Source organism: Balearica regulorum, chromosome 8, assembly GCF_011004875.1.
Source record: "Balearica regulorum gibbericeps isolate bBalReg1 chromosome 8, bBalReg1.pri, whole genome shotgun sequence".
Lineage (NCBI taxonomy): Eukaryota > Metazoa > Chordata > Aves > Gruiformes > Gruidae > Balearica > Balearica regulorum.
Genome location: NC_046191.1, coordinates 4,343,973 through 4,355,693, shown reverse-complemented (window position 1 = coordinate 4,355,693; position 11,721 = coordinate 4,343,973). Strand labels below are relative to the sequence as shown.

Sequence of the window (11,721 nt, the reverse complement as noted above, 5' to 3'; positions counted from 1 at the left end):
CATCGGAGATGCTGCCGCTCCCGGTGTGCGTGCAACCTGCCTGCAAAGCAAAGCACGAAACACCCGCGAAAGAAATCATAGAACAGAACTCAGGATTTAAAAATGCAACCAGTTTGCATCGGCTCAGGAGCCAGAATAGCAATTTCTGCTTTTAAAACTGGTGCAGTTTAGGGTAATGTGATTAGAGATTCAACATTTTCCCCTCTCATTATTATTTAGCTCCCTTATTTGAATGCTCAGGTTTGAGGGAAGGGGGGATTGCTTGGAAATTATACACGCAGCCAAATTTCTTCCTTCCCCTTTGACAGGGCAGCACTGATGGTTATTGTTCTTTTCTAGCTGCATTACGCTGTCCTTGATTTTTGTTTCAAGCAGTCTAATGGCATGATGTCAAATCCTGCTAATTGGTTTAGGATTAAAATGCAGGGCCACATCACTCTCTTGATTAACCAGCAGCAAAACTGCTTTTGTCTAACGATCGTTTCAGAGGAGAAAGAAAATAAAGCATATAAAGGAAGCTTCAGGCTTTTGTCAGTAAAAATACATAGGAAACTGCTTTTTCTTTTAAGGGAAAAAAAAAAAAAATTGCCACTGCTAGGCCCGCTAAGTTTTGACTTTGCTTGTTAAAAAGCAGCCCTGCGGGAAAGATCGCTTCCTAAGGAGCTGAGATTGTGCTTTTATCCAGCATCCAGCCACTCGCTGCGCTGCACCAGAGAATCCATAGCTGGACCTTCTCATAGTTAATAAACCAGCAGCAAAAAATCAATGGGAATGTGTCAGCCCTATTTCTGGTCTCCCCAACAGACCCAAACGGCTCCAGTCCCGGCTGAGTTTGCAGCGGGATAAATAACCCAGGGCTGAGCACAGGCTGCGGTGGCCGGCGCAGCACCGGGGAGATGCTGGGAGCTGCGGGTGCTAGCCGGGATTTGAGCGGGATGCGGGATGCCCGGGGCCGTGGGGAGGGGGTTTGCACCCACAGCATCCCCCTTCACTCACCCCATGGCCCCAGAAATTAATTCTGCAGCCCGAGACGGGGCTGTGCTTGCTGGGACCGAGCTCACCTGTTGGGTGACTAGCACTGAGCCAGGACAAGTAGGTTTTTTTCCCCCATGGCAGCAAGGATCGGAGATTATAGGGAGGGGAAGGGGGGGATGCATGGTTCAAATTAAAATGGGGACGGAAGCAACAACAGACGACTACTTTGTTACCCCTCTGCTAAAAAAAACCAAACCAACAAACTCACAAGAAACCCACCCCCATGAACCCCCAAAGATTCTCCCTGCTGCACTGCTTAATCTCTTTGGCTCCTGTTTTCCCTGACCAGCTGAGGGGTTTAATTTCCAGGGAATTAGACGTCCGATTCAGGGTATTGTTTTGGGAGCTGTGCACACACGATTTGCCACACACAGTCCTGAAAGTCACCGGCGGACCCAGCGCTCCCAGCACGCTCCCGGCCTGGCCCCGCTCCGCCGGGAGGTGAAAGGGACTTTATTGGGAAGGTTTTGATGCATTTGGCATGTCTTTGAACCTGGCTCCCCCAAAGGGAGAGAATGAACTCAGGCGGAGAAAGAAAAAGGAAATAAAAGGGCCCTTCCCATCTGCCCAGTTGCATTCAATGAGGAGCTTTTTAAAAGGTATAATAGAGGTTTGTGTGTTCCTGCTGAGATTTGTTCTGGTCAACTTCTCCGGGGCGCTCAGACGGGGCGGTGCAGTGTGCCCGCCCTCCCCCAGCACCCTCAGAAAGAAATTATGGTGGGTTTTTTTTTTTTAATTATTTTTTTCTGCTGCAAAAATTGTGCGCCCTGCACACACGTTGCTCTCGCACAAAAGCGACTCGAGCCAGCCCCGTCGAAAACAAAAGTGGGTTTTTCTCTGCGTTTTCACTGGCAGCGCATTTAAGCCCGGTGTTCCCAAGCGTGGCGTTGAGGCAGCAAAGCCCCGAACATCCCCGTAGGATCCAGCCCAGGTTTTCCTCGAGAGCATCTCCGGAACGGTGGGGACCGGGAGCATCTTAGGGCTCAGCCCAGTTTTACAGCATCCTGTCCCGGAGGTAAATCGCCAGCAACAGTGGCCGTACTCCAGAAGTTGTCCTGCTCTTTACCATTCTCTGCAACTTGTCGGTGTAATTATTGAAAGCCAGGTCAGATGCAAAGCTGATTTTTTTTAATATGATCCTGGCCCTGGCACAGATGAGATGACATTTAACAACACTAAACACTCAAGAAGGGGCCCTGTGTCAGCACCCAACAGGTACAAAAAAGCCTGAGAAGTTCTTGGCTGTTATGAACGGCTTTCTGCTTTGCAAACTATGATAGAAAGAGTGGAAATATGTTTTGTCTGCTTTTCCCTGACTCTGGGACTCCAAAGCAGGAAGATGAGAACATCCTGCACACATGTTAATTAGTCATTCCTTAAAACCAAATGTCACAGCGCTCATATTTAATTCCAAGAACAGACTGATGAATATGTACGTATAGTTATATTTCATTTACATACTCTGGGATTTGTTAAGAGACGCCTAATAAAACCATCTAAAATGAATTAGGTCTTCTCCTACCAACATTTATTTTGAATACACATATATCAGAGGAACATTCCCAATACCGTAATAGGAGATTTTCGCAGAAACAAAATACATATATTACATTTCATATATGCAGATAGTGAGTTAAAGCAGCCGCCCTCTAAATGGGATTTGATTCTTGATGTAGCAAACACAGAAAAACGGGGCTTGAGGGGCAGGGGGAGGCAGTGACTGGGTTTATAGGAGTCCAAAGAGGCTGAAGCTCGGCACCTGGAAGGCTGTAAGAAAGTGTCTGCGTAAGGGAGATATTAAAGGAACTGAATTATCTCCTCAAAGCCAGCAGGAAAAGAAAATCCCTTTGAGACTTTTCCATCCTCTTATTTTCAGTTTCCCAGATCTGCATCGAATGCCATTTTTTAAAAACATATGTTTTCCTTTGCTCGGAGCCCCCACCCCTGCAGCGGGGTGCCATCCAGGTAGCTGCACTCAAAAAAGTCTTTCCAGCCCGAGGGGCCTTTCAGGGATTTTTTTTTTTTTTCTTTTCAAAACAATTCGGTTTGTAGAAAAAACACCATGGTTTTGGTTTTCTATTCCCTCCCCCCCCGCCGCCACCCCCCAACTGCCCTGTACCCCGCGAGCTCTCGGGGGGCACGAAAGTGTGGCTGCTCGTCCTGGCGGTCACATCATCCGTTCGACAGGTCCTGCCGCGGGAATTCAGCTCACACTCCCGTTGATGTGTGAGTCTGGAACAAATCTGGCTCACTCGCCCCGCGTTGGCTGGCCTCTGTAGGGCTAAGAGGAGTGGAAAGCAGTAAAATCTCCTTTCAGTCTATAAAAATCTGCAGAGATATTTGGAATGTGCAGAGGGAGCAGATCTCCTGAGTAAACCAGAGCAATGATTAAAATAGTCACTTTTCTGACCGTAACCGCAATTTAAATACTGCGGCTTTTGTTTGCAGAATAGCTATGGTTTATATTCTAGTGACAGTCACACAGCTCCAGGGGTTGTTTGCAAAGTTAGTGGCAAAAACATGTGGTTTGAATTTAAAGTCTTAAAGTTAGAGGATCAACGTTTCTCCAGCAAAGATATTGCCAGTGTCTCTGCGAGTCATAATTTTAAATCATCAGGAACCTGAACACTCCTCATTAAATGATTAAAGGGAACAGTAATGAAAAAGCTAAAAGAAAGGGTAAATATACAGCCATATAAGCAGGAACATCTATTTTCAAAGCAGAAAAAAATATTGCCATCCTGACAAAGGGCAATAAACATATCAAACTAACTCACTTTTTTTTTTCAGCTGAGAATGTAATCTTAATAAAGAAACAAATTTTAGATGGCGGGGTAAGATTACAGCTCTTCTAGACTAGGACTAGAGTTTTCCCACAAGCAGGTTATTGCTACGGGTACCAGTCACAATTAACTCTGTATTTATGTCCCACTTTCTGAGAACAAAATGATTCCTGAGACGAGGTGCTTTGATGGTGAACTTTTCCGTTGGGGCATCAAGCCCGTTTCTTTACTGTGAGCTCTGCGTTTGCATTTTCCCTAATAACAACAGTCTCAACTCAGCCCTCCCAGACCTGAGCCCCTTCCCTTCTTCCCTCCCAAAACCGGCAGTGGGACCCACGGATCAGAACTGGGATGGTTTTGGGGTTTTTTGCGGGGCATTATCAATATACAAGGGAGAGGAGCAACCCAGCCCTGCTTGCATTGCTTTTGTCACCCGTTTGCCTTCTCTCTGTGTAAGAACATACCTCAGCTGAGCTGCTTTTTCCTTCCTCAAAGTCAGACAGGTCATGGTCTGTCCAGTACCCCAAGAGCGATTGTGACCAGTTTCAGTAAGTCCCGAAATGGGAAGGATCACGGGTCTCAAAAATGTCGCTAGCTGAACCCGTGGTATGTTGTGTTTACAGGAATTGCATTGGGTGGGTTGCAGTCTTGGTCTTTCAGTGCCTGTTTGGGAGAAAAAATGTGAAAAAATTAAAATAAAATATTGAAAAAAGGCATTTAAAAATTGACTGAGGCATTACGTAGTATATATAAACATAAATACATGAGACGTGCTGCAGGAGGGAGAGCCTGTCTGTATCGATATATTGGCAAGAATGCAAGGGTTATATTTGAACTGTAGAAAATAATCCAGTGAGTCATCTTCCATACGCTTTGGCTTGGGATCCTCTCCCATTTTCGCTTTGACCCAGGAGGGCACAGCACACAGCCTGAAAATAGGCAGTGAGATGACGCGGCATGGCTGCACCGCTCTGCTCCTCGCGGGGAAACGCACCAATCCCATCGGCAGGCGTTCATGAGGGATGCTCAGAAAAAGTCTGAAAAATGCAGCTATCGTAGGAGTTGTCATGTTTTTCTTTAAATTGTATTCAACCACCTAACAGAAATAAGCAGATTATAAGAATACCTCCCAAAAGAAGTGATAGTGATGATGATGATAATGATGATGACGACGACAACAACAACAACAATAATAATAATACCAATGGCACATACAAACATGACACCCAACATCACTGCGTTTCTAGTCCATGGTAAAGCAGCTGTGTGTTACCTCAAATTACAAACCGAATCAATAACAAAGTCAGAACAAGAAACTGGAGGCACACACATTAAATATGAAAATGAAATTTTGGAATGTAACATTTACAAAAGTAAAGTAGGATGGCCAGCCTCAGGCTCGGTTACAGATGACCCATCCATGGCATCTTGTGCAAACTGAATCAGTTACTTACCTCCCTAAAAACAGCTCTTTTCTAGCAGATATCCAGGCCCAGGCCGTTTCTTCCAAGACAAGGCTGCTGCGGTCTACCCTGAAAGTGTCTTAATGCAAACAGCCAAGGTGGGGAACCCAAAAGCCGAGAGGCGGACCCAACAGCTGGGTCACCAACCTCTCTTCCAGATGACTTTCCAGAGCTCTGCTCTCGCACCTGCATTACCAAGCTGCTTTTAGAGGGGGGTCAGGACTGCCCTCAGCATCGTACGGTCACCGAGGGGTATGCAGGTGATGCACTGCTCCCCAAATCAAGTCCTGAGCACTTAACTCCTCTGCAGTGACCCTGTGCAACTCCACTGGAGACATTCCCCAATGTCCCTAAACATGAAATGCAATCTCCGGGAGAGAGCCTGCGCTCATGTTTTTGTATTGATCCACTGCCTTCCTGGAGACGGAGTCTGACAGTCCTGACTCAGCCTGATCTGCTCCTCCACTACTGAGCACCAAGTCCCTGACTCTCAGCAGTGTGTGCAGCTGTGGTCAGGTTAAAGGAAATTTGAACTTTTTTATATGTGTACACACATATGCATACACACACACATATATACGTACATACAGATGCACGAGATTGTAAGCAAAAATTATCTGAACCTCTGTGATACTAAAAAGCAATTCCTCGTCTGTATTTCACATCTGAGCACCCAAGGCATGACCTAGAGAGAGGATTTTAATGAGCACACCACCTGGGCTATATAAGGGCAATTTTCTCTTCATCCCACCAGTCTTCTGTCCTTACCCAAGCTTGACTACCTCATATAAGCCATAGGGCCCTTCATGAACTACCAACATACTATGTTCCTATTTAGGATATCAATTACACTCATTTTTTACACAGCTTATGATCCCCCGTGTGGTACCAGTCCCAAAGCATCCATACGTGGGCCTTAATAACACAGGTGGCTGGCTGGGGTACGCTTGCAAGAGCAAGCTTTCTCCCCCAGGCTGCCATCTCTCATCTTGCCAGCTTTCATTTTGCTTCATGGGTTTTTCAATCAAAAGGAACAAGCATTTTTTTTTAAAAAAAAATGATTGAAGTCTTAAGACCTATGTATTAAAATACTTTTTTTTTTCTTTTGCACGTTGGAATGAGTTATCTCAGAGATGCATCAAATCTGGCTGTTTCTTAATGTATCTTCTCAGTCCAACAGTTGGTCGGAGTCATGCATGGGCCACCATGATCGGAGGGCTTGGTCTCAGCCTCAGCTTTACGTAGCAGAACGTTCCCTTTCTACTCAGCATGTACATGCACATGAATTATATGTACAATATAGATTCCTGTTAAACAATAGCAAGGGCTTCAGCACATTCACTAAAGAAGTCATTTATTAATTCCTCTATGCATGAGAAAGTAACTGAATGCTCAGTCCAGAAGTATCCCCAGGACCAATTTGGTTTTATTCTGCCCTGTCCTTGGTATATTGGTGCTTCGCAAGTGATAGCCCCAGTAAGAGGGATGCTTATGTGGCAGCGTAAACTCCGTTGGTGTGCTACCACATGCCTTCCCTTGCACAATTTGTATTACAGAGAAGCTACAAGGAGGCAATATATTTGGAACAGTTGATTAGAGGAATATTGCTCATATAGGCAAAACATAACATTTTTAATCCCATCCTCATTTCATTTTTAAGAAAAATAAATGATCTCTGTATCTTGGCACATGCATCATGTTGAAATGGAGCCATTACTCTGGACAGCTTTTCACAATGGTAGGAAAATCATGTACAGCTCCTGCATTTGTATCTCAGAAGGAAAATAAAAGGCTGTTAAATTATAATGCAAGAACTAAGCTATGAACGGATGTTGCGTTCAAGGAGTCTAATGCTTAAGAGGGGAAATGAAAAGATTTTTTTTTTGTCGTTCTAGGTGTTTTATCCTTGCAACAAGCTCAACCATCAAATGTTTTGAGAGAGGTCAAAACTAGTCTATCTGTCTTTTTTATGTGAGTTTGTGAAAGGAATCTCTCCTTGTGGAGTTGTACAGGAATTGACACGATAAACCTAAATGGCTCCTTTACAACTGTTAGGGTTTTCTGTAAACACATGCTGTCCTGCCAGCCAACCAGCTTCAAAGCCGGGTGCTGAGCACAGCAGATGGTCTATCCTGCCGATACACACGCTACTAATTCATATTTCAATACACAGCTTTGCTGCCTAAATGAAGCCACTGCATGTTACAAAGTTTTAAAACTTCCAATAACTGATGATTTGGGGGGGGGGTGTGTGTTTAAACATGATGGGAGGGGAAGGCTGCAAAGACAAGGCAACCGGCTCTAATAGGAATGGACATTTTGGAGGTCCTTGTTGCATTGCGATGCTTTGTAAACATGAGACTTGCCATGCAGTGCCTCCTGCCGAAGAGAAACCATGGCACAGCTCTGTTGTATTAATAGAGGAATAAATAAAAACAGAGAAACCAGCCCTGCACCACTTACAAGCAAAGTGGGTAGAACAGAAAAGGTAAGGGATGATGAAAAATAAGGCTACTTGCAGCAATCGTGGTCACAACATCTTGCCATCACCATGGCCACATCAGACAATCAGGACTGTCATAGAATCCCAGACTGGTTTGGGTTGGAAGGGACCTCAAAGCTCATCTAGTTCCACTCCCCTGCCATGGGCAGGGACACCCTCCGCTAGCCCAGGTTGCCCAAAGCCCCATCCAACCTGGCCATTTTCAGGAGGGATGCTGGATAATGTAGTAACTCAAACAACTCCCTCGACCCTTCCCTGCACCAGCTCTGCTAGTGCTGGTGCATGCAGGAATACATTTTGGCATCAACACTTCAATGGAAATACCCTTATCCCTTAGCTAAATCAGCTCCCATCCTTCTCATCTCCTGCAGTGTCCAGTTATCGCCTAGCAGGTTCGGGTAAGGTAGTGCAGTACAAGATCATCGTCTTTCCACTGGGCTGCCAGAGCAAGACGTGAAGGGGAAATTGTTACTACACCTTGAAAAAAGAAAGGAGCAGGGAAAAAATCAGGTTCTTGGGTTTTTTTTCTGACTTTATGAAACAGAGAATGCAGGGTAGCAGGTTTGTGATGCTTAAGATACTGCGAACATCACAGTGCGCAGACCCCTGGGCACGTGAGCCCGAGGCTCTGGCTGTGCTTTGCCAAACCTGCCTGGAGCCAGCAGCGTTGTCACCATGTCCTGTGGCCAGGGCACTTCGGTGTCACCAACTGGTGATGCCAACTGGTGGCACCGAGGGTGAAGCCGGGAGCAGGCACTGGTCAGCCCCGGGCCCATCGCTGCTCCTGCCGGAGGAGGACGTGGGAGACGCATCCTAAAGAGCTCTGCAAGTTCCTCGAGACATATTTCACACATTTGGCCTGAAGTCCCCACGCTGCTGTTTTAACTTCTCTTCTGCTCCATCACTGACAACTGCTTACTCCAGAAAAAAAAAAAAAAAAAAAAAAAGAAGAGCTAAAGAACGGAAGGAGTAACGATCCTCTGCACAAATAACCCCCCTCCTTGCGAGGGGATTGCTTCTTGAATTTCTCTTGTTAACATTTTATCAAATGTCGCAACTCCTCCACTGAGCCATGATAAGTTGGGCAACTTCATCAAATTCAACACTAAGTAGGAGCAGAACCTCTTTCTTAAATTCATTAAATCTTTCTCCCAAAGGAGAATTAATATTCACTTTCTCTTTTTCTTTCAATTTACTTACTTTCTCTTCCAGAGACTAAGCTACAGAGATATTTCCAAATCCACAGTTTATTTCTCTGGCCATAACAGAGAGTGAACAGTTCTGATAAATTTGTTGGAGGGGAAAACAAGAACGAAAGTGGCCCTAAGAGAGGGAGAGCAGCCATTGTTTTCATACACTATTTTGGCTTTCCTCGGTTAAAGAGTCTCAGATGGGTAGTTGGGTTTATTCTTTAAAAACCCTAAATTTGGAGGTCTTGTGTATTATTAAAGGACAGAAAACTAAAATCATGGATTGCTGCAGAAGTCACTCACACTGTAGCTAAAGAGAACGTAAATCAGCGGGGACCTGTAACAGAGTCTTACAACTTAATCACTAATTAAAAAATACTAGTGTGCAATTAAGGAGTGTCCTTTGATATGCATGCTGTAGTACATGAATTAGCTCTATGCAGACACATACACAGCATTGTAATATAGTATTTTTATAGCCTATGTATAAATGCACAGCATGTGTGCGCGTGTATATTATATCGATGCAAGGTAATGCGCAGGACTCTGTGTGTTGCCATTTCAAATGAAAAATCTGCTTACTGTAAACCAGATAACTCCCTTCCATTTAGATTTAAAACTTCTCCCTAGCACACCTACTGCCAAGCAGAGGGAGAAAGGCACGGGGAGCATTCCCAGAGGGAAAAGTGGAAGCTAATGAGAAACAGCCACGTATCCCTGCCTTTCTCCCGGCGCGACTGCCGCGGTGTGAGGGTCTGCACGGTGCTTGGTCCATGGGATAGGAAACATCGCAACAGGCAGTGGCACCACTTCTGATGGATCAGGGCATCTTGCCTTTCAGACCTTCTTTCGGTGACCGAATCCACTTTCAAAGTGTTTTAAATGAGACATTCTCATCTCACACATCCAGTTGCAAACCAAATTCTGCCACTTGCAGCTCGAAAAGCATTTCCCCACATCAAACTGCTTCTCTCCGTGCCTACAACTGAAAACAGCCATTGGCAAACACAGCATTACTCACATTTTGGGTTACTGTGGCCACGGTACTCAACACCATGGATGCCAGGCACCATGTTGCTGAAGAAGACCTAGAGCAGAGCAGGTGAATGATGGTAAGATCGATTGACCAGACAAAAGATGAACGGCAAAGCAATGCAAGCTCACCACACAGTTCCTCCCAGCTTGTCTCGTTTCTCCTGTAGCCAGGGTGTTTAGATCAGGAATATATTTTCTAAAATTCTCCTCCTTTCTTACTTTCTGGAAAATCCTCCCAGAAAGTCTTGGCTCCCTGCAAGCCCTGGGGGGGTCTCGGGTTGTTGCTCGGGTGGACAAGTGGCTGCGCTCCCGCCTGGAGGCAGAAACCACAGCAGCAAAAAAACAGATTTCACGGGAAGAGCCGGCGGGAGGGGGGTGGGGGATGAACAAAAAAACTGGAAATGTGTTAGTTAACTTCGTGTGGTTGTTCGAGCCACTTCCTGACACCCGAGCGAGTCATCTGAATTTAACACATTTCTCTTTTGCATTTTGCAGCTCACCTTTAAGAGAGCACAAGGCGGAGGAGGTGGGAATATATGGACTTCAGCCCTTCCCATCAGTTTCCCCCTGTTACTTTCAAAGATTTTCTATTTAGAAAGGAAGGCTTTTTTTTTTTTCCTGCTGTTCATACATTACACATACTTCCCAGCCAAAATATCTTGCTTGTATATTTTTTTAATTTAGCCTACATTACTCAAAATTGCTCTAAGAATAATTAAAGAGAATCACTTTCCCCGACTCTTTGATTTACCTGACTTTTTATTTCTGAAGCGTGTTTTAAGAAATAACCATTATAAAAAAAGGAGAGATCGACAATTAAAGAAAAAAATAGCCCCATATCCTCCTCTTTGCCTGAATCTAATGAAAATGTTTAAACTGCATGGATATTTATCCTTATGAAAAACATATGAACAAAACAAAACCCCCAGTATTCTGGTGAGATTCTGTAAACAGGACAGAACGTTAACTGCGGAAATATATCATTTAAGACCTTTATTTCCTTCTAGGTCTTTCCAGGCACCAAACGAGCTTTGCATGCAGATTTCGTTTCAGCTGGGTGGAATCGTTCTCATAACTATTCTCCAAAGCCCAAGCTCTGAGGTCAGCCCTGCTCCTTCTGCAAAGGGATAAATATTAACAAGTGTGACTAACCCATTCCTTGCGCCCTTCTTAAATTTTCCAGAGTGTGTCAGCAAGCATGAAAGCCAGAGATCAAAAAACGCGAGGGTTTTATTGTTGGAACCGGATGGGAAGAAGGATGCAATATAGGCAAAGTCCCAGCACCTCGGAGAAGCTGGTCTATAACACCACCAATAAAAACCGAGGGAATTACTGGACTGCAAGAAAATTATCTTGCCCTCCTGCTCAAAAATGAGTACATTTTCACTTGCCCCCTACAATAACATTTTACAAGTGCTGGACCAGTGCCGCAGGAGCAAACTTGGACTTTCACTGTGGGTCCCGAAGGACCCGGGAGAGGACAGAGGTGGTGAGGAAGGTGTAATACAGCTTAGTGCCTTCTGGGCAGAGCGGCGGGGCTGCGGTGACCTCGAGGGCTGCGGTGACCTCGAGGGCCCATGCTCGCTCTTGGTTTTCTCTTCACAGCTGCTGCTTATGAAGTTTCATGGTGTCATGGATTATCTTCCTCCCTCCTATGCGATGCATCCTGCTGTGAACCGAGCTGGCCTCCATGCTGGAGTTTGTAAGAAAAC

The 11,721-nt window shown here is 45.1% G+C and overlaps 1 long non-coding RNA gene across 1 annotated transcript; it reads right to left on the bottom strand.

Annotated features, from left to right (window-relative positions):
* Positions 1–3,174: 3,174 nt before the first annotated feature.
* On the bottom strand, positions 3,175–10,309 carry LOC142602696 (uncharacterized). Its single transcript, XR_012836459.1, has 3 exons — positions 10,139–10,309; positions 4,283–4,481; positions 3,175–3,316 (listed from the first exon to the last, which is right to left on the bottom strand). It is a non-coding gene; the product is annotated as an uncharacterized LOC142602696 (long non-coding RNA).
* Positions 10,310–11,721: the final 1,412 nt, after the last annotated feature.